This window comes from Macaca fascicularis, chromosome X (assembly GCF_037993035.2).
Source record: "Macaca fascicularis isolate 582-1 chromosome X, T2T-MFA8v1.1".
NCBI lineage: Eukaryota > Metazoa > Chordata > Mammalia > Primates > Cercopithecidae > Macaca > Macaca fascicularis.
The window spans coordinates 82,513,568-82,539,962 of record NC_088395.1 but is presented as its reverse complement, the minus strand read 5'-3'; the positions used below and the strand labels follow the sequence as shown (position 1 = coordinate 82,539,962).

General features: G+C 42.4%; 1 pseudogene across 1 annotated transcript; it reads left to right on the top strand.

Moving 5' to 3' along the window:
• Nucleotides 1–10,628: 10,628 nt before the first annotated feature.
• On the top strand, nt 10,629–26,117 carry LOC102118332 (E3 ubiquitin-protein ligase TTC3 pseudogene; annotated as a pseudogene). The gene has a single exon (XR_012430286.1). The product of XR_012430286.1 is annotated as an E3 ubiquitin-protein ligase TTC3 pseudogene (transcript).
• The last annotated feature ends 278 nt before the right edge of the window (nt 26,118–26,395 follow it).

Below are 26,395 nucleotides of genomic sequence, written 5' to 3'. Positions count from 1 at the left end.
TATTGAGAGTTTTTAGTATGAAGGGCTGTTGAATTTTGTCAAAGGCCTTTTCTGCATCTATTGAGATAATCATGTGGTTTTTGTCTTTGTTTCAGTTTATATGATGGATTACGTTTATTGATTTGCATATGTTGAACCAGCTTTGCATCCCAGGGATGAGGCCCACTTGATCATGGTGGATAAGCTTTTTGATGTGCTGCTGCATTCAGTTTGCCAGTATTTCATTGAGGATTTTTGCATCGATGTTCATCAGGGATATTGGTCTAAAATTCTCTCTCTCTCTCTCTTTTTTTTTTTTTTTTTTTCTGTGTCTCTGCCAGGCTTTGGTATCAGGATGATGCTGGTCTCATAAAATGAGTTAGGGAGGATTCCCTCTTTTGATATTGATTAGAATAGTTTCAGAAGGAATGGTATCAGCTCCTCTTTGGACGTCTGGTAGAATTCGGCTGTGAATCTGTGTGGTCCTGGACTTTTTTTGGATGGTAGGCTATTAATTATTGCCTCAATTTCAGAGCCTGTTATTGGTCTATTCAGGGATTCAACTGCTTCCTGGTTTAGTCTTGGGAGGGTGTATGTGTCCAGGAATTTATCCATTTCTTCTAGATTTTCTAGTTTATTTGCATAGATGTATTTATAGTATTCTCTGATGGTAGTTTGTATTTCTGTGGGATCAGCAGCCAACAGACACATGAAAAAATGCTCATCATCACTGGCCATCGGAGAAATGCAAATCAAAATCACAATGAGATACCATCTCACACCAGTTAGAATGGCGATCATTAAAAAGTCAGGAAACAACAGGTGCTGGAGAGGATGTGGAGAAATAGGAACACTTTTACACTGTTGGTGGGACTGTAAACTAGTTCAACCATTGTGGAAGACAGTATGGCGATTCCTCAAGGATCTAGAACTAGAAATACCATTTGACCCAGCCATCCCATTACTGGGTATATACCCAAAGGATTATCAATCATGCTGCTATAAAGACACATGCACACGTATGTTTATTGCGGCACTATTTACAATAGCAAAGACTTGGAACTGACCCATATGTCCATCAATGATAGACTGGATTAAGAAAATGTGGCACATATACACCATGGAATACTATCAGCCATAAAAAAGGATGAGTTCATGTCCTTTGTAGGGACATGGATGAAGCTGGAAACCATCATTCTGAGCAAACTACTGAAAGGACAGAAAACCAAACACCGCATGTTCTCACTCATAGGTGGGAATTTAACAATGAGAACACCTGGACACCAGGTGGGGAAAATCACACACCAAGGCCTGTTGTGGGGTGGGGAGAGGGGGGAGGGATAGCATTAGGAGATATACTTAATGTAAATGATCAGTTAATGGGTGCAGTACACCAACATGGCACGTGTATACATATGTAACAAACCTGCACATTTGCACATGTACCCTAGAACTTAAAGTATAATAATAATTAAAAAAAAGAAAATGGATTTTGAATCTTGACAGTTTATAAAACAGGAGTTCTGGGTCTGCACTGTCCTTGGCTTGTGAAATTCTCATAGCACTGTGCTGATCAGCAAAGGGCCCATAATTCTTCTTGGTTTCTGATTCTTAAGAAAGTGAAAAAATCAGGGATGGAAGCAAGACTTGGCAATGGACTATAAATTTGAAAGCATTCTATATATCAGGGAATTGAGGCAGCCTAAGTTCTAGGATTGGAAACGTAGGGTACTTGACTGATTGAAGAGTAAGGGTTGATAGAATTGTGTGTTAGGGATTTTAAAACTATCACTGTAAAGTGGTTGCAACTGGACTCAGTTCAAGGCTTCAGATGTCAAAAGAAAAACTGGAGGTAAGCTTGGATCATTAAACTGCAAAGCACTTTGCTGCTCAGGGATTGAGAATCAAAATTGCCCTTTGCTAAGGATATTGTCCTGAATATCAGAGTCCATTTTTCCAAAGCGTGGCTCTGATAATGCTGTGTACATGACTATCTCATTCTATTTTATGAAATGCCCATATTTCCATTGTAAGGTACTGAAAGAAAAATGTGAAAAAGCAATAAGAATACTTGAAAGATAGAAACAGATTATGAACCTCCTGATGTGATCTCTTTTGAGGTGGCTATTCTCAATAGGCCCTGACCCAAATTCTCAGCCCCAAGATGAAGCTCAAAATTACCTAAAGAATTGATGAAAAGCAAACATTTTCTGTGGTCCCACCTTGACAACTGTGTTTTTTTTTTGTTTTTTGTTTTTTTTTGTTTTTTTGTTTTTTTTACAAAGGGAAGGGAATAATTTTATTGAGCTTCAGACGAATGTCAGTTCATTCCATACACATACATTATTGCTTCTTGCCCTAGAAGCAAATTATTGCTTTTGCATATTTGGGAAACAGAGACTTACTAAACTTCTTAGGAGATGCAGTAATGAAATAAAACTTCCTTGCCCTTCCAGCTGGATTTTAGTCACTGGAAAGCTATTTTTTAACATATTAATCTTATAACTGGTCATTTACTGAACCTGTTTGTTGCAACTGTTTAGGGGAAGCTATAATGTGATGGGAGTCTGGACGTTTCTTTGTTTGGTATAGATATCAAAACTCAATTACTTGAAATGAAAGGCCACAAATAAATGTCTTCATGCAGACAGGGGTCTTCCAGGATCATTTGGGCTTGAGGATCCACAAATTAAAATTTGATGGGGAAGGAAGGAATGGAATATTTTTGTCCCCTCCTGAGTGTACTGCTACTTTTATTTTACTCTCAGAGCTCAGTATGACCATTATTATTATATCTCAACAGGTCACCAAAGGGGCAAAGTGCTAATCAGTTCATCCCTCAGTCTATTGTGCAGTGCCTGTTATGTAGAAAGTGCCTCATCAATTATGTGTTGAGTACACAAACAAACAAACAAAAAATACATGTCAAGGAACAATGCAGTGCTGGATGGCATAGAGCCTGTGCTGGTGTTTGACGTGGGAAACAGTTTATGCACCAGAGATTGAAGACAGGATGGACCATTGGTTAAAGTTCATAAGGCACTTCAAGATCATAGTGAGTCTGGGCTGTGTCTGGGAGTCAAGATCTGAGAGCATCTTCTTAAGTTATGACTGAGAGGTGCTCCATCTGGGATTTTGGTAAGACTTGTATACTGTATCCTGGAAATTCCAAAGCCCTCAATGAGGTGGTGAGAGTGCGTGAGAGGGTTGGGACTATGGGAGAAGCACCAGGCTTTATTGATTGTTGGTTGTAACTGGAACAGGCCCTGGCTAGGGGTAGGGAAGCATTCCATGCTCATTTCTTGCAATTTGAAGCAATTCTATGATAAGCCTTAAGGTTCAACAGGACCAGAGGCCAGAGGAATTTTACCTATTGGGAACAATGGTTACTTTGGAACTTGACTTGGAGACACAAACATCATTAGAGCTTAGAGAGTTGAGGCAAACGGATTCTTGCCATTCAGATGTCAATTAATATTTTTAATTTGTAACTCTTTGAAACTGTGCTTCATCTCCTCACCAATAATATTTTTTAAATGAGTCACTAAGTATTTTTTGTGTGTTTTTAAAACAGCAATAGAAAATAAATTAAGAGAATAAAAGGAGTCTGAAGTAAATGCCTTTGAAAACCTGAATTAAACAAATGATTATCTAGGAAAATCTTAACACTCGAGAGTTAAAAATTCTCAGTAAACAAATTGCCTGGAATAATTTGTGGGATTTATTAAAGATCTAACTTCTCCTATCCACCAACATACCCCACTCCCTTCAAGATTTTAGCATTTTTCAAACTGGAATCTGTTTATCTGTCATCACTTCTGCTGGAAACTGAACTCCTTCCAGAGAGAAGAAAGGAGTTTATGTAGTGAGAGAGGGGCAAGCTACAAGTTCAACTCGTTACCTTTAACCAGCACACTACTGCAGGTGAGTTATACAATTGTCTCACTGAATGAAGGCAGGTGTTGGGGGTCTTTCCCAACCAGAAAGTTGTTAGTGCAGGACCTGATGCTATCTTTTGCTTGGATAAATTTCTTCAGCCACCTATGTGAAGGCCCAAGTGGTTTCCATTTTGACAACCACAATCCCATGTTACACACCTTCAACTGGCTAAATAAAAACTTATGTTGTGACTAATAGCTTCTAGCAGGGTGAATGTCCAAGGCTTTGCAAGACTGCTAGGGGGTTTCCTATGAAACAATGCTTTACTAGTTCCAAGAATGTTAGACCTGCATGAAACCTTTGGAGATCATATAGTATAATACTGTCTCCCCACAACCCTAGTTCTCTCATATTACAAGTGAGAAAACCAAGACTTCGGGGAGTGAAGTGAAATGCCTGAGGTCAAAGGGTATGAGAGTCGAAGCCTTAGGACTCAAACCAAGACTCCTCATTCCCATTCTATTGCTTTTTCCAGCCACAGCTTCTGACGCTAATAGTCTAGGTCCGCTGGTCAGTTACAACAGCATAGTGAGAAGAGGAGTGGGGATTGGGACCTTTGCCTTGAAAGCAATAAAAAAGTGGAGCTTAGAATATATAAGACAAGTTGTCTGGGCTGGTTTCAGCCTTTGTTGTAAAAAGACCTTCATACCACTGCCATCTCTGGTCTGACCCCAGGTTTCTTTAACTGTATAGGTGGTAGGAAAACTCACATCATAGCATGATTTATCTTGAAGACAAGTTTCATTTGCTCTATAGTTTTAAAGATTTTGAAAATGAATGCCTGGGCAGTCAACCACAGTGCTCACCACTCCCTAATGTCTCATACCAGGCCAACCTGAAGAGTAAAGAGTGTGACTGTGTTGGCAGGCAGCAGCTATATGTGTTCTTGTGCTTCCATGTATGTATATATCCTGATATTTGTGCATAAAACCTGCATCTAACACCATATTAGGCTCCCAAAATAGGCTCCCACAAACTTGCATATGGTTTTAGGAGAATGTTTCCCTCTACACATGTAATCATACAATTACCTGCGTGCAAGGTTATGAATAAAAAATGTCTGTATGTATCTGTAAGTGTGAAAGTTAGCAGCTGGTTGGTTTTTGGCAGACAATTGTCATGATTTCACTAAGGTTGTTCATGTAGGTAAGTGTTAAGGGTGGAACCCTCCAATGCATGGCTGTCCCTACCTCTGGAGACCAGGCTCTTGAGCAGAGTGTCTCAACCAGTCAGATCTTTCCTCACCACACCACTCCCTTTGGACAATGTGTGCAATAAGACTTGCCCTGCCTCTGGATTTCAGGGGAGCACAACTGTCAGCACCGGGTCCATGGTAGTCCCTTTTCCCTCTCTGCTTGTTGTGTTCAGGAAACTGCAAGATTGCTAGTGTAGTTGGAGACTTGTGCAGGAAAGATACCATAACAGGAGATGAGATTAAAGAGTGAATGTGATATAATGTTTGGCAGGTCATAGGGTGTGTGCAACAGGAAACCACTGTAGGGTTCTAAGCAGAGAAGTGGCATAATTTTGCATAAAAGTCCATTCTGGTGCATCAAAGAGAGATTATAAGGGGGCAAGGCAGTAACAGAGGGTCCAGTTAAAAGCTATGATGATAACAGAGGTGAAAGAGGGTTACCAGTGTGATACATATGAAGGGGAACGAGAAGTGTGAGGGGTCCCAGTCCCTTTTGAAAGTAGAAATGACAGTATCCATGAATGTGGTATGAGAGTGAGAGGAATCCAAAGATGTTTCCAAAGGTTTTGGACTGAGCAAGGGAAAGGATAGAGTTGACATTTCCTGGGATGGGAAGAATTATGGGAGGAATGGCTTTGAGGGAAAGGGAATCAGGGACTTAGTTCTGTATCATGAATTTGAATTTAAGATGACTTTCAGAGATCCAGGTGGTGATGTGTAGTATGCATGAAACATGAGCCTGGAGTCCAGAGAGAGGACTGACCTTGAAACATTAATGTGTGATTCCTTTATTTGCAGGTAAAATCAAAACATAGGTAGAACTGTGTATGATTCTTAGAAAGTGAGCACAGGTGAAGATAACATTTCTGAGAAGCCAACTCTAGAGCACTGCAATGCAAAAAGTTCAAAGCAGTGAGGAGTAACTAGCCATGACTCTGAAAAATAGCAGACACTGAAGCAGAAGCACAGTCAAGAGACAGAAATGTCCTGTAAATTAAGTGAGGAAAGTATTACAAGGAGGAGGAAGTGATCAATTGTGTCAAATTTTACTTTTCAGTCAAGTAAGACCAGAACTGAGAAATAATCACTAGGTTTAACAATACGCAGGTTAGTTGGGGACCTTGAGAAGAGCTATTTCCATGGAGTGGTGGGGATAAAAGTTTGACTAGGGTGGGTTAAAGAAAAAAATGGGATTAGCATAAGTGAACAAATCAAGACCACATAATGATTTTTGAGGAATTTTGGTGTACAGAGATGATGCAGTAGATGGAGTGGGTTGTACAGTTAAGGTGGGGTGTTTTGTTTCTTTCTTGTTGGTTTTGTTGTTGTTGTTGCAGGGGAGACTTTGTGGAATGTTTGTGTACTGATGGGAATCATCCAGTAGGTAAAGGTAAATTGATGATGTGGCAAAGAGCACGGACAGCATTGCTGGGACCATGCACTGAATAGTCAAGAAGGGGTGTAATCTAGTGGCCAACGGTAGGGATCGGTTTTCATAGGAATGTAGAGAGTTTATGCATAGTGATGAAAGGGAAAGCAGAATATCGAGTTGCGATGCATGGAGGTGAGAAGTTTTTTAAGGCCATTCCTTTACTTTCATGTTCTCAGTGTCATCAGTTGAGACTGGGTGATATGGTTTGGCTGTGTCCTTACCCAAATCTCATCTTGAATTCCCACATGCTGTGGGAGTGACCTGTTAGGAGGTAACTGAATCATGGGGGCAGGTCTTTCCTGTGCTGTTCTTCATGATAATGAATAAGTCTCACAAGATCTGATGGTTTTAAAAAGAGAAGTTTTCCTGCACACGCTCTCTTCTCTTGTCTGCCACCACGTGAGATGTGCTTTTCATCTTCTGCTGTGATTGTGAGGCCTCCCCAGCCACATGAAACTGTAAGTTCATTAAACCTCTTTCTGTTGTAAATTGCCCAGTCTCAGGTATGTCTTTATCAGCAGCATGAGGACAGACTAATACAGTAGATATTCCAGTAGTAAATGGAATTCTTCAAAGGATAAGGTGTGAACTGCAATGCCTAACATGGAGTGAGTAGACAGGGGAAGTGCATGAAGTTGTACTACCATATTCTTGACACTATTCTAGGCACAGGAGATGCAGTCATGGGAACACACATTTGGAGCATATATTCACTCATGGGTGTTAGTTTGATAACAAGGTGGGGTTGGAGGAAGTATCTGGTACCTGGTTCCCCTGACCGGCTTCAGGGCAAAGGATACATATTCTGGTAAAACACAGGCCTTGGCCTCCAGATAAAACAAAATTCATTCTAACTACCCCTCACCTGGAGGCACAGGGATGGAGGATGGGGAGGGGATGGTGTTGGAACACTGAGGGGCCTAGTGGTCTATTTCTCTGCAGCTGAGAGTTAAGGTATTTTGCTCCTAAGAGTCAGCCCCTCTCCAACAGATACTCCACTAATCTTTGCTGTCAAATGTCTGGCTCACCCTCCTACTCTGTCTGGCTTCTGGTTGCTATGGCAATGTGTCCAGGAACACTGCTCTCCCAGCGTAAATGAGTGGGAGCCTGCTAATGTAGACAGGGGTGCATTATGGGACCAGGGGAAAATCCTTGAAGGCAAGAATAGCCTAATACACTTAGGTACTTCAGTGACTAACAGCTTCCAAAGCCCCTCCACCAGGCATTTACACCACCACTCCCAGAAGGCAGGTGAGATAAATTGCCAACAGGGAGCCTTAGAGCACATAGCAGAGGCTTTCATTGGTGTCATTTCCCAGAAAAATCCAGTGTGTTAGGAAATCTTCACTTGCTCATGTTCCAAGGTAGTCTCAGTGTGCTCTCACTAGTAGTGCACTGTCTTACAGAACTGCTGAGCACCAAGCACTATGAGAACCTTAAGTATATGCCAGGTAATTTAATAGGAACTAGGGATACTCAGTGAAAATGACATGCTCACAGGTGTGGGTTTGTGGCCATGGCAGGGTTTAGCCTAAGGGAACAAGTTCTGATGTCAACCCAGACATTCATCTTTAATAGGTGACAGCCTTCCTCATTCTCACTCTAACTTTTTTCTTCCATGAAGCACACAGGGGCAAAGATAAAGGTAGGGCTGAGGTTTGTGTGAAGTTCCTTCTGAGGTGCTCATTTTCCCCTTCTCTCTAGCTGAGACCCTCTTTGTCTTAACTCCATCAGTCTTGCTTAGCCATGCAAGCTTCCAGACCCATAATCAGCTTTGCGTATCAGTGTCCAGATGTACAATAGCCTAGTCTGCCTGGTGGCTGGTTTCTATGGCAATCCTGCCAAGAGCTTTTCTCCCTAAATGAAATAAAAAGAGAGAATAAAAGAAGGGCAGGCGGCTGCCCATGTGGAGAATGGAAAAGAATTAAAATTTGAATATCCTAATTAGACTAACTGATAGACTTTTGAATTTAACAGGCCACAAATACAGGCCAAGGCAGCAGGGGAACTGACTGGGAAAAGAGAGCTTCAAACAAGAAAAAAAATTAAAAGGCCTGTTTTCATTCAAGAAACTTCTATGGAGAGTTGAAAGATAAGGAAATTAGGAGTAGGACTCAGGATGAACTCAGTCATTGGTACTGCCTATTGAAAAATCCAGATTCAAATCCATCTACTTGGAGCATGTTGGTAGGGAGGTGTCCAGAATTACTTCCCTGGGAAGAGAATGGGCCTGGTGTCCCTCCCTCTGGTCTGGTGGCTGAGGGCACAAGCCAAGGTGTTGACACCCAGGTCCACAGCGCCCATGGCATCCAGGTCGGGGATAGTTTGAAGCACTCAGCTACTCTGTTGCCCACTTGTTTGCAGGTTAAGATCTGCCTCATTTTCCTTCTTTCAGCCTCTCTTCTCCAATTAACATTCTGGACTCTATAATCAGCTTAGGTGTCCAATGACTCCATCATAGCTTAAAAGGTCCTAGCTGCTGGTTGCTATGGTGATGCAGCCAGAAGCTCTGCTCACTAAGTTAAAATAAGAAAGAACCTGAGGTGGGTAGGGGACAGTGCATGGAGAGGGTCAAGATTGAAGCTGACAATAAGCTAATTACACTAATTGATAGCTTTTGCTAACTAAAATATCCATAAATACATGCCCCAGGACAAAGGTAGAGGGAGCTTACCTGGGAAAATAAAGTATCAAGCACAAAAGAAGAGGCTTTCACTATAGCCATTTCCAAGAAGCAATCCAGAGGCTAAGAAAAGGCTCTATCTGCTCAAGATCAGAGGATATGGGTCTTATGAACACACAAGCATGTTAGGGGATCAAGGTCCTCATTTGTGGCAGTCTAAGACTCCTCCATTGTCAGTCGTGGCTGCTTAGATGGGGAACTGAGGCTCAGAAGTGGAAAGGGACTAAAACTAAATCACATGCTAGGTTAGCAGCAGAGCTGTGAGTGGAGTTCAAGGCCCTGCATCACCATGTCAGAGCTCTCTCTCTGACTCCAATCGGCATCCAGATAGAGCCCAGGATGGTCAACCCCCTTCCCCCCATTTTATAGATGAAGAACTGAATTCCAGAAAAGGGAAGAAAACTGGCCAGGGTAACACAGTTTCTTCTGAAATGAGAACACAGCTCTCCTGGCTTTTAAAGTGGATCAGGTAAATGGCCAGTCAGTCAAGAATTAGGTCAGAGACAATGGAAATAGACAAAGGAGCACCATACTTTACAGGAATTCTACACAATTTATAAGCCAGGGTAAAAAAAGATTCTCAGTGATTCTAAGTGATGGGAAGAAATGGGTGCCATTAAAAGAGAGAGAGGGGAAAAGGAACAAAGGAGAAAAAGGGACACAGAAAAACTCCCCTGTATATGACTGTTATTTTCTTTGGAAAGAGTCCCTTCCTTGAGCAACAGGTGGAAATAAGATTCACAGGTTTTCCTCCCAGAATATTTTGCTACAGAACCTAGGGGAGTGTGATGCTAATTTGCAGGTTTCTGAGCGGCCTCTCATCAGTGTGTAGATTTAAAAAAAAATAGTGCATCAGAGTGAAGAAATGACATCCCTAATATCAGACCCTGCGTTAGTGGTCAAAGCTGTTAGTGGATCCCAGCCCTTATGATGACCTTGGCAGGGCTCTTCTAGCAGGAGTGTAGGCAGCAGGAAGAGCACTCTCTATGTGCCTGGCACTTCTATGCGGAGATTATGATTACACCTGGGAGTCAGGGGACATGATGAGAGAGAGGCATCCCCCATGCACTTTCCTGAAAGGACCTGGTTCCCCTTCCTCTGGCCTGTGGGCAAAGGATACATGGCTTCGACCAGTAAGACTTTAAAGTGCAGCGGGAGAAAATAGTAACTGTGGTCAGTATTGACATAGAAAGAGTTAAAAGGAACCGCTCCCTCCCGCCGTCGGCTGACGTGGAGGGCCGGAGGTGGTTGCCGGGGCGACGGCGGCTGCGGCGCAGCTCGGCAGCGGCGGCGGCGGCAACGGCAGCGGCGGCGGCGGCCGGGGCGGCGGCTGCGGCGGCCGGGGCGGCGGCGGCAGGGGCGGCGGCGGCAGGGGCGGCGGACGATCGCATCCCAGGCTCGCGGGCGGCGGGCCCGGGTGAGTGCACACCCGGCGCGCGGCCGGGCTCCCGGATGTGTCACCTTGTCCCGCTGCAGCCGAGATGCTGGGGGAGCGGGGCCTTCCACATCGCTCCGTGTGTGTGTGACTTGTGCATCATGGACAATTTTGCTGAGGGAGATTTCACTGTGGCAGATTATGCCTTGTTGGAAGACTGCCCTTATATGGACGATTGTGTCTTTGCTGCTGAATTTATGACCGATGATTATGTTCGTGTGACTCAGCTTTACTGTGATGGGGTGGGTATGCAATATAAAGATTATGTCCAAAGTGAGAGGAATTTAGAATTTGACATCTGCAGTATATGGTGTAGTAAACCAATTTCTGTCCTGCAAGAGTATTGTGATGCCATTAAAATAAACATTTTCTGGCCACTTCTGTTTCAACATCAAAACAGTTCTGTAATATCACGATTGCATCCCTGTGTGGACGCCAGCAATTCACGTGCTTCCGAGATAAATTTGAAGAAATTACAACATCTTGAGTTGATGGAAGATATTGTGGATTTGGCAAAGAAAGTTGCTAATGATTCATTCCTTATTGGAGGCTTATTGAGAATTGGTTATAAAATAGAAAATAAAGTATTGGCAATGGAAGAAGCTCTGAATTGGATAAAATATGCAGGCGATGTAACAATTCTAACTAAATTAGGATCAATTGACAATTGTTGGCCTATGTTAAGTATTTTCTTTACTGAATACAAGTACCACATAACTAAAATTGTAGTGGAAGACTGCAATTTGCTTGAAGAACTTAAAACCCAAAGTTGTATGGATTGTGTAGAGCAAGGAGAACTAATGAAAATGAAAGGAAATGAAGAGTTTTCCAAAGAAAGATTTGATATAGCTATTATCTATTACACCAGAGCCATTGAATATAGACCTGAAAACCACTTTCTTTATGGTAACCGAGCTCTTTGTTTTCTTCGTACTGGACAGTTTAGAAATGCACTTGGTGATGGAAAGAGAGCCACTATTCTGAAGAATACTTGGCCAAAGGGTCATTATCGTTATTGTGATGCTCTTTCTATGCTGGGGGAATATAACTGGGCTCTGCAAGCAAACATAAAAGCTCAAAAACTCTGTAAAAATGACCCTGAGGGAATCAAGGATCTAATTCAGCAACATGTAAAGTTACAAAAACAAATAGAAGACCTACAAGGTCGAACAGCAAATAAGAATCCAATTAAAGCCTTTTATGAAAACAGGGCCTACACACCTAGGAGTCTGTCAGCACCTGTATTTAGTACTTCACTTAACTTTGTGGAGAAGGAAAGAGATTTCAGAAAATTTAATCACGAAATGGCCAATGGTGGTAATCAGAATCTAAAGGTGGTGGATGAGGCATCGAAGGTAGATGATTGTGACTGTCATCCTGAATTTTCACCACCATCAAGTCAGCCTCCAAAACATAAAGGAAAACAAAAATCTGGAAACAATGAATCAGAGAAGTACAGTTCTAGTTCACAATTGACTTTACCAGCAAATTTGAAGAACATCTTGGAGAAACAGTTTTCTAAATCTTCCAGAGCTGCACACCAGGATTTTGCTAATATAATGACAATGCTGAGAAGCTTAATTCAAGATGGCTATACAGCCTTATTGGAGCAGCGTTGCCGCAGTGCCGCACAGGCCTTTACAGAGTTGCTGAATGGTTTAGATCCTCAAAAAATAAAGCAATTGAACCTGGCCATGATTAACTATGTCTTGGTTGTCTATGGACTTGCCATTTCTCTCCTTGGAATAGGACAGCCTGAAGAACTATCTGAAGCTGAAAACCAGTTTAAGAGGATTATTGAACACTACCACAATGAGGGACTTGATTGCTTGGCCTACTGTGGAATTGGAAAAGTATATTTGAAAAAAAACAGATTTCTAGAAGCTCTCAATCACTTTGAGAAAGCAAGAACCTTGATTTATCGTCTTCCTGGAGTGTTAACTTGGCCCACAAGTAATGTGATTATTGAAGAGTCCCAGCCAGAAAAAATAAAGATGCTGTTAGAGAAATTTGTTGAAGAATGCAAGTTCCCTCCAGTGCCAGATGCCATTTGTTGCTATCAGAAGTGCTGTGGATATTCTAAGATCCAGATATATATAACTGATCCAGACTTTAAGGGTTTTATACGTATCAGCTGTTGCCAGTACTGTAAAATAGAATTTCACATGAATTGCTGGAAGAAGTTAAAAACTACAACCTTTAACGATAAAATTGACAAGGATTTTCTACAAGGAATATGTCTTACCCCTGACTGTGAAGGTGTTATTTCTAAGATTATCATCTTCAGCAGTGGTGGTCAAGTTAAATGTGAATTTGAACACAAGGTCATAAAAGAAAAGGTTCCTCCAAGACCTATTCTGAAACAGAAATGTTCTAGTCTAGAGAAACTAAGACTGAAAGAAGACAAAAAATTGAAGAGAAAGATCCAAAAAAAAGAAGCAAAAAAATTAGCACAAGAAAGAATGGAGGAGGACTTAAGAGAAAGTAATCTACCCAAAAACGAAGAGCAGAAAGAAACTGTAGACAATGTTCACCGCTGTCAGTTCCTTGATGACAGAATTCTACAGTGTATAAAGCAGTATGCTGACAAGATTAAATCCGGCATATGGAATACAGCCACGCTTCTCAAAGAATTGCTTTCTTGGAAAGTTTTGAGCACAGAAGACTATACAACCTGTTTTTCAAGCAGAAATTTTCTAAATGAAGCAGTGGACTATGTTATTCATCATTTGATTCAAGAAAAGAGCAGAGTAAAGACAAGAATATTTCTGCATGTTTTGAGTGAGCTTAAAGAAGTGGAGCCCAAATTAGCCGCCTGGATCCAAAAACTTAATAGCTTTGGCTTAGATGCCACAGGACCTTTCTTTTCTCGGTATGGAGCATCTCTTAAACAGCTTGATTTTAGCATCATGACTTTCCTCTGGAATGAGAAATATGGTCACAAACTAGACTCTATAGAAGGAAAGCAACTTGATTATTTCTATGAGCCAACATCATTGAAGGAAGCCCGTTGTTTAATATGGCTGCTAGAAGAACACAGAGACAAGTTCCCAGCATTGCATAGTGCTTTAGATGAATTCTTTGATATAATGGACAGCCGCTGTACTGTGTTAAGGAAACAAGACAGTGGCGAAGCACAGTTTAGTTCTACCAAGGTGAAAAACAAAGGCAAGAAAAAGAAGCTAAAGGATTCAAAACCTATGTTAGTTGGGTCTGGAACAACTTCAGTAACTCCAAATAATGAGATCATCACTTCAAGTGAAGACCATAGCAATCAAAATTCAGATACTGCAGGCCCATTTGCAGTGCCTGACCATCTTCGGCAAGACGTAGAAGAATTTGAAGCTCTCTATGACCAACACAGTAATGAATATGTTGTCCGCAATAAGAAGCTATGGGACTTTAACCCAAAACAAAAATATTCAACTCTATATGATTACTTCTCTCAGTTGTTGGAGGAACATGGTCCCTTGGACATGAGTAGCAAGATGTTCTCTGAAGAATATGAGTTTTTCCCAGAAGAAACTCGACCAATACTAGAAAAAGCAGGAGGTTTAAAATCTTTTCTCTTGGGATGTCCTCGTTTTGTTGTGATTGACAACTGCATTGCATTGAAGAAAGCTGCATTACGGCTCAAGAAAAAAAGAAAGAAGAAAAACATTAAAACAAAAGTAGAAGACATTTCAAAAGCAGGAGAGTATTTACAAGTTAAACTACCACTGAATTCAGCTGCTAGGGAATTTAAACCAGATGTAAAGCCTAAACCAGTGTCAGATTCATCTTCAGCACTACCTTCTGAAGATGTGAAGCCCAAACCTGCGTCTGCTAATTCTCCCAAGCCAGCTTGTGAAGATGTGAAGGCTAAACCACTATCTGGTAATTCTTCTAGGCAAGTTTCTGAGGATGGGGAAACCAAAGGGGTTTCTTCTAATTCTCCCAAACCAGGCTCTGAGGATGCAAATTACAAACAAGTCTCCTCTAATTCCCCTAAACCGGTTCTTGAGGATGTGAAACCAACTTATTGGGCTCAATCCCATTTGGTCACAGGATACTGTACGTATCTTCCTTTCCAGAGATTTGATATCACCCGGACACCACCAGCATACATAAATGTGTTACCAGGTTTGCCCCAGTACACAAGCATATATACACCCTTGGCCAGCCTTTCTCCTGAATATCATCTACCAACATCAGTACCAGTGGTGCCGTCTTTTGTAGCCAATGACAGAGCAGATAAAAATGCTACTGCCTATTTTGAGGGTCATCATTTGAATGCTGAGAATGCTGCTGGTCACCAGATTGCCTCCGAAACACAGATCCTTGAGGACTCTTTGGTAACATCTGTAAAGTCACAGTGCAGCACAGGTGATGCTTATATGGTCCTAAGTGAGTCTGACAGAAATGATGGGCATTGTGGAAATTCTAACAACAAATGTGAAGTAATTCCAGAAAGCACCAGTGCAGTAACAAACATTCCACACGTGCAGATGGTTGCCGTACAGGTATCTTGGAACATAACACACCAAGAAGTCAATACTGAGCCATATAATCCTTTTGATGAACAACAAGGGGAAGTTTCACGGATTGAAAAGGAGTACCAAGTATTAAAAGACCAACTTAAAGAAGCGTGTGAAAATTATGAGCAGATAAAACTTAAGGGCTTAGAAGAAACCAGGGACCTGGAAGAAAAGTTGAAAAGGCACTTAGAAGAAAACAAGATGTCAAAGATGGAATTAGATTGGTTCCTTCAAGATCTGGAAAGAGAAATTAAAAAATGGCAACAGGAAAAAAAAGAAATCCAAGGAAGACTAAAGTCACTGAAGAAGAAAATTAAAAAGGTTTCAAATGCCAGTGCAACGTATACCCAGAAAAATGATGGAAAGGATAAGGAACATGAATTACATCTGGATCAGTCCCTTGAAATCAGAAACACACTTACAAACAAGAAAATGAAAATAGAAGAGTGCATAAAGAAAGGGAAAGAGGATTATGAAGAGAGTCATCAGAGAGCTGTGGCTGCAGAGGTATCTGTACTTGAAAACTGGAAGGAGAGTGAAGTGTATAAGCTACAGATCATGGAGTCACAAGCAGAATCCTATCTGAAGCAGTTGGAGCTGATTAGCCATGATCCTGCAGCATATCCTCACATGCAGTCTGATATATGTTCATGGGAATTGTTTCTTTCTCATGTTACAAAAGAAATTGAGAAAGCAAAGTCTCAATTTGAAGAACAAATTAAGGCAATTAAAAATGGTTCTCGGCTCAGTGAACTTTCTCAAGTGCAGATTCCCAAGCTTTCATTTCCTGCCTGTAACATGGTTCATCCTGAGTTACTCTCTGAGTCTTCAGGCCACGATGACCAAGGGCTTATGACTTCTGCAAGCTATGTGACTGGAAACCTCGCAGCATTTCACAGGGATTCCAGTGTGTTCTCTGCCAGCGGTTCCCCAGGGGAGGCTCCTTCTGCGCTGTTGCCAGGACCACCCCCAAGTCAGCCTGAAGCCACTCAGCTGCCAGGGCCAAAAAGGGATGGCCAGGCAGCTCTGTCAGAGCAAAGCCCTGTGGCTGATCGGAAGCAGCCTGTTCCTCCAGGACATGCTGCACGTTCAAGCCAGTCTCCAAAAAAGCCGTTCAATAGTATTATTGAGCACCTGTCAGTGGTATTCCCATGTTACGATAGCACTGAGCTTGCTGGTTTTATTAAAAACGTGCGAAGCAAAAACAAGAGCTCACTTTCAGGATTGAGTATTGATGAAATTGTCCAAAGAGTGACAGAACACATTCTAGATGAACAGAAAAAGAAAAAGCCAAACCCAGGAAAGGACAAGAGGACTTATGAGCCCAGTTCTGCTGCCCCCGTGACCAGGTCCTCCCAGGACCCACCCTCGGCGGTTATTGCACCATCACCCAAAACCAAGGGGCAGAAAGCAGAAGATGTCCCTGTGAGGGTTGCACTGGGTGCAAGTTCCTGTGAAATATGCCACAAGATGTTCAAATCAAAAAACGTGTGTGTGCTCAAATGTGGGCACAAGTATCACAAAGGGTGCTTTAAGCAGTGGCTTAAAGGGCAGAGCGCTTGCCCAGCCTGCCAGAGTCATGATCTCCTGTCAGAAGAGTAGCCTGCACCTTCTGGAAGAGGCTGGCCCAGTGAGAAATGGGAGCTGCCTTCCTGCTCCCCTAGGTAGTCACACTTCACTAAAGCGTCATCCACCGGCATGCTGAATTGGAAGAATGACAATTTCCTATCACTGGTGTAAAAAGCAAACATTTGAAGACCCTTTTTCATTGTGCGTCACAAAGCTAAATTCATGGAAATCGTTAATATCACTGATATTAAGTAATTTCCCCATTTCGAGTGAATACTTTGATGATGGCCAAGCAGTGGCTAATAAAATGCCAGCTACCACACTCGTGGGTCGCTGGGGCTGTGCAGGGCTCTTTGAGGTGGGTGGCTTCTTTTGGAAAGTACTGTGAGTGCCTTGAAGCAGTATTCTAGTGATAAGAATTCTTAACATATTCAAGCGCCCCACGTTTGTTCCCCTTTTGTGTTTGAAAAACCTGTTCTAGTAGCTCCGCAAGAGAGATGATACTGACTTTTAAAATTTTTCACAAGAGTCTGTATTCCTGAAAATATGTCTATATTTTTCCTCAAAGATTCTGCATTTTAAGAATGGGCATAAGCAAACTACATTTTAATAATTTATAATGTTAAAATATTGGCTGATTTAGACCAAAAGATTCAAATCTCCTCTTTGTGAAATCCCATCTGCATTTGATTTTTTATTATTTTGTGTTCCCCCCAATGGATTGTTTTAAGTGTTTACTTTTCGTCTTTTATAGATGTAATCTGATTTTCAAAAATCACTAATAGTTTTTAATCAGTATGGACTAAGACTTTTCCCCCTGGAATCGAGGCTGTGTGTCCATCATCCCAGCCCCCAGTTGGAGCCTGCTCTTCAAACTCCGCTGCCCTCCTCAGCAGCTTCTGTCCTCTTTTGTGAGTCAGTCAGCAAGTGCTTGGGATCCACATCCAGCTGTGCTGAGCACACAACAGGCTGTGTGTGGAAACGGCCACCATCATTATCCTTCCCTACCCCCGCCCCACAAAAAGAGAAGCTGTGTCTTTAGACAGCCCTAAGGTGTCTGTGTAACAATCGTTCTGTGTTTGACATTTGTGTAAAGTAATGCATGCAATCTTGTATTGTGGCCTAAGAACAAAACTGTAACTGCATTTGAAACCATGAAAAAATTGGATATTGTTTTGTGACTTTTAGACAGTGGTAAATATAGAACCATGAATTCTGGACACATTCCATTTCTCTCAAACATGAAGGATCAAAAAAAAAATGCTTTTTGATGTGTTGTTTGTTCCACTGGAAACTTAGAGTCATGAGTTTATGAGCTGATTTGGTCACCTTCCTCTGCCTTTGTTCACCGTGAGTTCTGATGTCTTAGTGACTTAGTTCATAGAAGCTCACGCCTTAGTTTGAAACAGATTCTCCACGGTGGTCCCCAAAACATTGTCTGCATATCCACAAGAACTGAGTGCTATGGGTGTTAACATGCATAAAGATCAGTTTGCAGCAGCAAGTGCAAAAGGAGAAGAGGAACATCTGTTGAATGAGTATGTTTTATATACAACTTCAGATACTTGTGAACATGCCTTATATTTGTCCAACAACTGTCAGAATAAAGAACATTCTAAAACGAGCAAAAAAAAAAAAAAAAAAAAAAAAAAAAAAAAAAAAAAGAAAGAAAGAAAGAAAGAAAAAGAAACAGTTAAAAGCAAAACGTAGTAAGTTACCAGAGGTGCCTTGTAAAGAACTTGACTGATGTGTGCAAAGGACCAGAAGGTTTACAATGATTACTTTAATAAAAATATTGGGAATATTTGAGGTTGGGAAAATCATGGAAACTGGTTCAGACTGAGGAGACTTAGAGTCAGCCAGAAAAATGATGACCACAGAAAATAAGAGACATAATGCAGGAAGGACTCTGCAAGGATTAGCTGAATATAGATATCTGGAGGGGTGGGGATAGCTAGAAGAAGGCCCTATGTGGATAACTCCAAGAGGGTTGGGGATGTTAACAGAGAATGAAAAGAGTAAAAGAGAGAGGAGGAAGAAAAAGAGAGGAAGAAGGTAAAAGAGAGAGAGAGGAAAAAAAAGATTAAGACAAAGACACAAAGATGACGAAGAAGAAGAAATAAAGGATAAGGAGAAAGGAAGAGGAGATAGAGGTGAAGGAAGAAAGAGGAGAAATGAAGGGCAGGAAAGTAGACAGAACCTTGTCCATCACTGTGATACTTGTTTGAAAAATACCAGACACACAGTATGGTCTACTTCCACAGCAGCTAGAGCTAATCTACAGCTGTATATGTGTGTGCACACACATGTGCACACTGCCATAGAAACGTGGTTGACAACCTGGATGTTACTTCTGTAGTTGAAAAAAGACACCTTCCCTCCATCCCTTGATCCCCTCTCCTGCTCCAGTTATAGCCTCTTTCTAGAAATCTTTCTAGGTTTCTGGCCTATCCTCCTCCTGGTGGGCAGTACTATTCCTTTTGTACACAAAGCAGAGCCATCCTGGAAAGGCAGTTCTGGAGAGTCCCATGAACAGGTGTGCAAACCAGGACCAGACAGATCTGGAAAAAGCAGATAGATAGAGGTTGGTGCAAGGGGTACAGGCAGGTAAGCAGGGATGGTTCACCAGACCAAAGGCAGGAGCTGCCTTCCCCTTTTTTACTTCAGCACAGCTCAATAGCCTCACTCTTCAAAACCAGAAACAAACTGTCCATTTCAGTCCTTTCTTTTGGGAAGTATGATATGAAAACAGTCAAGACCATGGTGACAGGAGATCCTCTTTCTCTCTAACTTGCAAATAGGGAAGAGATAGACATGGTCAGTATGAGGCAGGACAATATGTTTAAGTGAGAACTTATGAGGAACAGTCCCACGTTGCCTTTAAAATTCTGACACAAAGTTGTCCCATAGGCCTCTGTGTTTCAACATTATTGTCATCTGTGATAGTCTACTTTTCTCCCAAGGGCCTTCAGTTGTCTGTAAATCAGAGCTTAGGAGAACACTGGCTACCCTTAGAATTGTCAGTGAGGTTTTGGTGCACTGAGTGTGCATTCATAAAGGATGGTTTGCTCCCACAATCTGGACCTTAATCTCTTGATTCTGGTTCCTACGAAGGCATGGAGGAAACTCTCCTGCAGGCATTCCCAGTGGGGTATCTGCTCTATCTATTCTAAGAGTGAGGCCCATGGAAGGTTTTCTCTCATGCAGGGTGTAGAGTTGGAGGACCACACAGGGGCAGGAGTGAGGAGATCAACTTGTAAGAAAACAAGCTTCTCCCTTGTCACCTGGAGAAACTTTTGCAAATCAGTTTGCCATCTATTAATTTGCCATCACACTTCATATAAAAAAGCATCTTCTGTGGGTTAATACAGCATCAGTGGGCATCGTTAGAGAGAAGCTGGGTGTGTGAGTAGCACTCATGAACCCAGGACTATCTCTGTATAGAACACAAGAAGCAATTTGTTAGCAAAACCTCTTGCAACATCTTGTAACAGAGAGCAATGATAGTGCAAGATGGAAAATCCAGGAAAAGCAGTTTCATGTGGTTCAGAGACAGAGATAAGCACAAAGAAAATTAACACAGAAGTAGCATTCAGCACATTTAAAGAAAAAAGATGAACTATGTGGCTCTAAGGTAATCAAACCTATATCATCTGAGAAGCTACTTGCCACTTAGTCACTTAGCAGCCTTCTTGGTTATCAAATCAACAGATCAAAAAAGATGAACTTCCAGTTACAAAATGGCAGCATAGAAGCAACCTGGCTTCATTCACGCTCCCTCCCTGAGAAAGCCTAAATCAAACATACAGTGTTGAGACTGTCACCAGCAATATCTGAGAACTCAAATATGAAGATTAGGCAGTTCCAGGGGCACAAAGAAGTAAAAAAAAAAATCCAAGTAGACAGTAAGAGAATTGGATTTCTATATCTGCAACACATCTACTACAATCTGCCCTGCACCAATGATGCAGAAAAATTTCCCCAGACTTATGTGTTCTACACTGGAATACCTGAGATCTAGGTGGACAACCAGCTTCTCCACCATCTTGAGTTCTTGGCAGGAGACCCATCCCTGCCTTAACCCACAGGATGCATCACGAGTGCCCATAAAAAGAAATCTCCCTGAGGACAGCCAGGCACAAAGGGTGGAAGTGGGACATTATCACCCACAGCCCTGAGAACTCTGCTCTGTTACTCAGACAAAAAGGAAACCATTCAGAGTGGCTATTCAGCAGCACTATGCTGTAAGTGGTTCATTCCACGGGCCCGCTGGGCACAACCCCCAGCCAGCCTTCCCATACTATCAGGTTATCCCATTTAGAACCTCCTCCACTGGGGATGAGCGGTGCTGGGCTCTGTTACTAAAGCTTAGGCAAACCTGGGCTTAAGGCATCATCTAATGCCAAAAAGGAGGTAGCAACACAGTGGCGGGGTGGGGGAGGGGCAGGTGTACAGAGAAATAAATTGAAAAACTAAAACAAATCTCTAGCAAACAAATGCAATAAAAACCAAAACAAGCCAGACAGAGAAGGGCATAAATAACTAATCTATCAATGCAAAGAAATAAATGTACATTCACAGGAAACAAAAGAAAACAGGGAACCGTGACCTCCACAGTCAAAGCAAGGATCTGGTGACTGACCTTAATGTGAGCTCTCTGACCAAAAATTCAAAATAGCAGTCTGAAGGAAACTCGATGATCTTCAAGATAACACAGAAAAGCAATTCAGAAACTTATGAGAAAAATTTGACAAAGAGATTGAAATCATTTTTTAAAAATCAAATAAATTGTGGAAGTAAGGAATGCATTTTTGCTGACCTGAAAAATTCATTAGAGGTTCTTAACTGCAGAATGGATCATGCAGAGAAAGAAATCAGTGAGCTAAAACCTCCTATTTGAAAATACAGTCTGAGGGCAAAAAATGTAATTTAAAAAATGAAGGTGTGCTGCTGTCATGGAACGGAACAGAAAAAGTGAGTAAATACAGCACCTTTAACTGAAACATCCAGGTACATGCATTGGGACCAATCAAGGAAACAACTCTACTCACGAAGAACAGAGAAACTTAAGGCAGGCCAATTGCCCACCTGGGAGTGACACAGAGCCAGGAGAGCCTCCCCTGCACAGGGAAGCAGTGAGTGAGTGAGAAATCCTGGGAACCCACACTTCTTCCATGAATCTTTGCAACTTCTAGTTCAGGAGATTCCCTAATGAACCCACTCTGCCAGGGCCTACAGTCTGACATTCACAGCTATGTGGAATCTTGGCAGAGCAGCCACTCAGGCACATGCAGAGCCCCAGAAACCTCAGATACCCATGCTTCCCAGCAAAAGCAACTTAACTGTGGCATAGACCCCCATACATATATACCCTTAGAAAAGGGGTTGAATCTAGGGGACTGAGCAAAGATTGTCTGCAGGTCCTGTTTTCATGGCACCTCACAGGATAAAACCCATTGGCTCGGAACCCCAGTCAGCCACCACCCTGAGCTCACAAAGGGCAATATCATGGCTGGGCCAAAATGATTGCTGATGATAAGCCAGACACAATGGTATGCAGGACCTACCATCACTGTTAGGTGGGACTACGCGCTGTAACTCTGCAGGGCCATCACCAGGAATCTTTCAGTCCACTATGTGCATTCGTCTGAGCCAGACAGACCTGCACCGGTGTTACACCTCCCTGAGACACATCTCCCAGGGTAAGGAGTGGGCAACCATCTTTGCTGCTTCACAGCCTTAGCTAGTACCTTAGGGTTCTAGGGAGTCTGAGTCAAATAGGGACTGGAGTGGTCCTCTGGCACAGCCAAGTGGCTAAATAGAGAAGCAGTCAGACTGCTTATTCACATGGGTCTCAAATCCTGTTTCTCTTCACTGGGAAGAATCCCTGATTGAGGTCTCCAGTCATCCCTGCTGGTGTTTTGTGGCCATCAGCCGTTTTAAACCTCCCTGGAATGGAGCTCCCAGAAGGAGGAAGAGGCTGCCATCTTTTCTGTTTGGCTACCTTAGCCATTCTTGCCTTCAGGATTTGGAGCATCTGAGACAACTGGGGGCTAGAGCAGATCCCCAGCACAGCACAGCTGCCCTATGAAAATGTAGCCAGTCTACTTCTTAAAAGCAGGTCCCCAATCCCATTCCTCCTCACTGGGTGGGACCTCCCAACCAGGATTCTAGCTACCCTGGAGATGTCTTCCAGCCAGCAGCAGTTCAAACTTCCTTGGGATAGAACTCCCAGAGGGAGGAGAATGCCGCCATCTTTGCTGTTTGGCAGCCTTAGCTGTTCTCGCCTCTCAGCTTTGAAAAGTCCAAGGTCACTGGGAGCTAATGCAAATCCCTAGCACAGCACAGCTGTTGTATGAAAATGTGGCCAGATTGCTTTTTCAAGTGGGTCCCCGATCCTATTCCTCTTCACTGGGTGGGACCTCCCAACCACAGTCTCCAGCTACTCTCACCAGTGTTTTCCAGCCAGCAGCAGTTCCAAACCTTCCTAGGGAGAAGCTCCCAGGGAAAAGTTTGGGCCACCAACTTTGCTGTCTGGCAGTCTTAGCTGTTCTTGCCTGTGGGCCTTGGAGAGTCTGAAGTGACTAAGGGATTGAGTGGAGTCCCATGACTCCAGACTTCTAGTTCAGAAGTCTTTCTATTTTATGAAAGAAATAAATTATTAGAATATGGTGAACTCAGAGGCACCAACTTTTAGCAGTAGAGGGTTTAAGAAGGTAAGGTTCTCATTGCTACTCCTTACTTTCAAGGCTCCTGGGTTTCTTATCCAAACCTGGGGAAAAAAATAAAAGTTGTGGGCCTGATGAGGAAAATCCACAGATCCTAGGAATGAGACTGTAAGTAGAAATTACAGGGCACTGATAAATGACCATAATTTATAGAGTATTCTTCCATAATGCACTCTTGTAAGCATCCAGAAGTGGGTCTAGGAACTCACAGAACTGGGAGTAAAAGATGACTTAAAGTAGAAAAGCTTAGAACCCCTTACATACCATAAGATCCAAACAAGAGAGCAGTATACCTTTGCTCTTATCTTCAGGAGAAATAGCAGAGCCATCACTTGGGTCTGGAACCTAGATCACTGTCTGTAATTCAGCTGTTCAGAGCACCATCCTGGGGGTTAGCAAACACTGAATCATCCAATAATGAAGTATATAAATAAAATTATTTTACTTACCCCTCTGTGTACAGCTTATCTGAAAATCTCATGGGGATACAGGAGGGTTAGGGTAGGAATGTGAAAGCTCTGCATCCCCAGTCAAAATATCAACTAAAAACTTAAAAACCTGACTCTTCCCATCCGACACAGAAAGATACCTAAATGTTTTTTGAGTAGTCAATACAGGTAGAGAAGAGGAGACAATAAACATAAGGAAAACTAAACTTTTAAAGGAATAAAAGACTGAATAAACTAGATGTTTTTAGAGAAGATTTCAAGACATCCTGAGGGTACTAGCCTTGCCCTCATGGATATGTAATGGCTGATTATAGAACAACTTCCTTCCTTCAGAAGGTAAAGCTTGCCCTAGAGAAGCCCATACCTTATAATCCCTGTTTTAAGAACCACGTAAGGTTTTTTTTTCTTTCCAAGATATGAGATTAGAGAATTTTAGCATGCCTAGCCACTTGGAAATAGCAAGATAGTGCATAAAGATCACCTCTGTGAATTTTAATTAAAGGAGGAAAACAAAAATACAATGGAAAAATGAAGTACACCCAGATCCTGGGGAAGAGAATGCTGGCAAACAGTCCGCAGGTAAACACTGATAAAAGTGAGTGAAACCGCAGTACATGAGAGAGGCTGAGAGGCTGAGAGCCTCCCTCTGTTACTATATTTTCTACTGCAGATCTGAGCAACTCAAACTGAGGGAGAGTATTTTGTTCCTCCCAAATCCTGGGGTTAACTTGGGAAGAGGACAGGAGATGCTGTGAGGAAAAAAACACCATGAAAATGTGCAGACATGTTCCCAGATGCAGGACTGAGAGCAGAATGCTATTTTTAATCAAAGCACATCAAGAGTCAGCCATTCTTTGCTGACCTGGATGCATGGTCATGCAAGAATTTTAGTGTTGGGCCAGGAACTTGAAGAACTGCTCTGGAGTGAGGTAAGGGCCTCCACAGCAAGAACCATGAATAATGCTTCAACAGTAGGTGGTGAAGTTGTGTTCTCCCCTGTCACAGGCCTGGGGAAGGAGGAGAGCTGCTACAGCTAAAGTTTCTCCTGGGCAAAGAGACTTGAAGCCAGGGTCAGCATGGTGACATGGAACCAATCTGTGTGTGCCATTGCTGGGTGCCCCAGTCTGTTCCTCTGAGATTGTGGTGCAGTGAGGCCCTCTCTGCTCCACCCCCAGAGAGAAATCCAGGCATTCGGAGAACCCACTTGCTGGCACCAGCAGCCTGAAATGCCCCACCCTCCATGGACACAGATTGTGGTGCAGCAGAGCCCTCTCCACTCCATGCCCAAAGAAATCTCCAGGTATTCAGAGAACCCCTTCACCTAGATCAACAGCCTGACCCAGTCCACGTTTCTTGTACACAGATTGAGGTGCAGTGGGGACACTCTGTATTCAACCTGCAGGCGGATCTCCAGGCACTTCTACTACTCACTTGTGTAGACTAGCACTCTAAGTTACCCTACCCTTCTTGGACATAAATTGTGGTGAAGGGGTGTCCTCTGTACTCCACATCCAAGCAGATCTCCAGAAATCTAGAGCACCCACTGTCCTGGATTAAGAGTGTAGTCAACCACAATCCCCATGCAGAGAACTTGGGGATGAAGAAGTTTCACAGCTCCATGCCTAAGCACATCTCTGGGCACTTGGCAGTCACCCACTGGATTCTCCCTTGGTGCTGGTGCCTATGCCTGCCTTAGGGGGACCAGTAGGCAAATGTGCCAAGACCAGCCTCAGCCATCTTGTCCCCCAGTTTCCCCTAAGGCCCAGCACAAGAATTCTGAAACCGAAAGAAATCTGAATGTAGTAACACCACCAAAAAATTGCAATAGCTCTCTAGCGATGCTACCTAATCGAAATGGAAACTAAGATATATCAGATAAAGAACTCCAAGCATGGATCACAAGGAAACAAAACAATATCAAACACAAGGTTGAAAATCAACACTAAAACATTTCTAGAGCAATCTAGGAAATAAAGAAAGAGATAAACATCTTAAGAAAAAAATAAGTCAGAGCATCTCGAGTTGAAAAACTCAGGGGATTTCAAAGTACAATAGAAAGCTTTAGCAATAGACTGAATCAAGCAGAAGAAAGAATTTCAAAGGTTGAAGACCAGTTTTTTAACTAACCCATTCAAACAGAAAATTATGAAAAAATATTTAAATGAAACAAAGTCTTTGAGATATACGAAAATATGTAAAGCAACGAAGCCTATTAATTATTGGCATTCCTGAAAGAGAAGGAAGAAAAAGTAAACAACATTGACACTCTGAAAACATATTTGAGAGAGTAATTCAGAAAACCTTCCCAAATCTTGCTTGAGAGGAAGACATCTAGATATAAGAAATTCAGATGACACTTATGATATGGTTTCGATCTGTGTCCCCACCCAAATCCTGTCTCAAGTCCCATAATTCCCACTTGTTGTGGGAGGGACCTAGTGGGACATAATTTCAATTATGGGGGTGGTT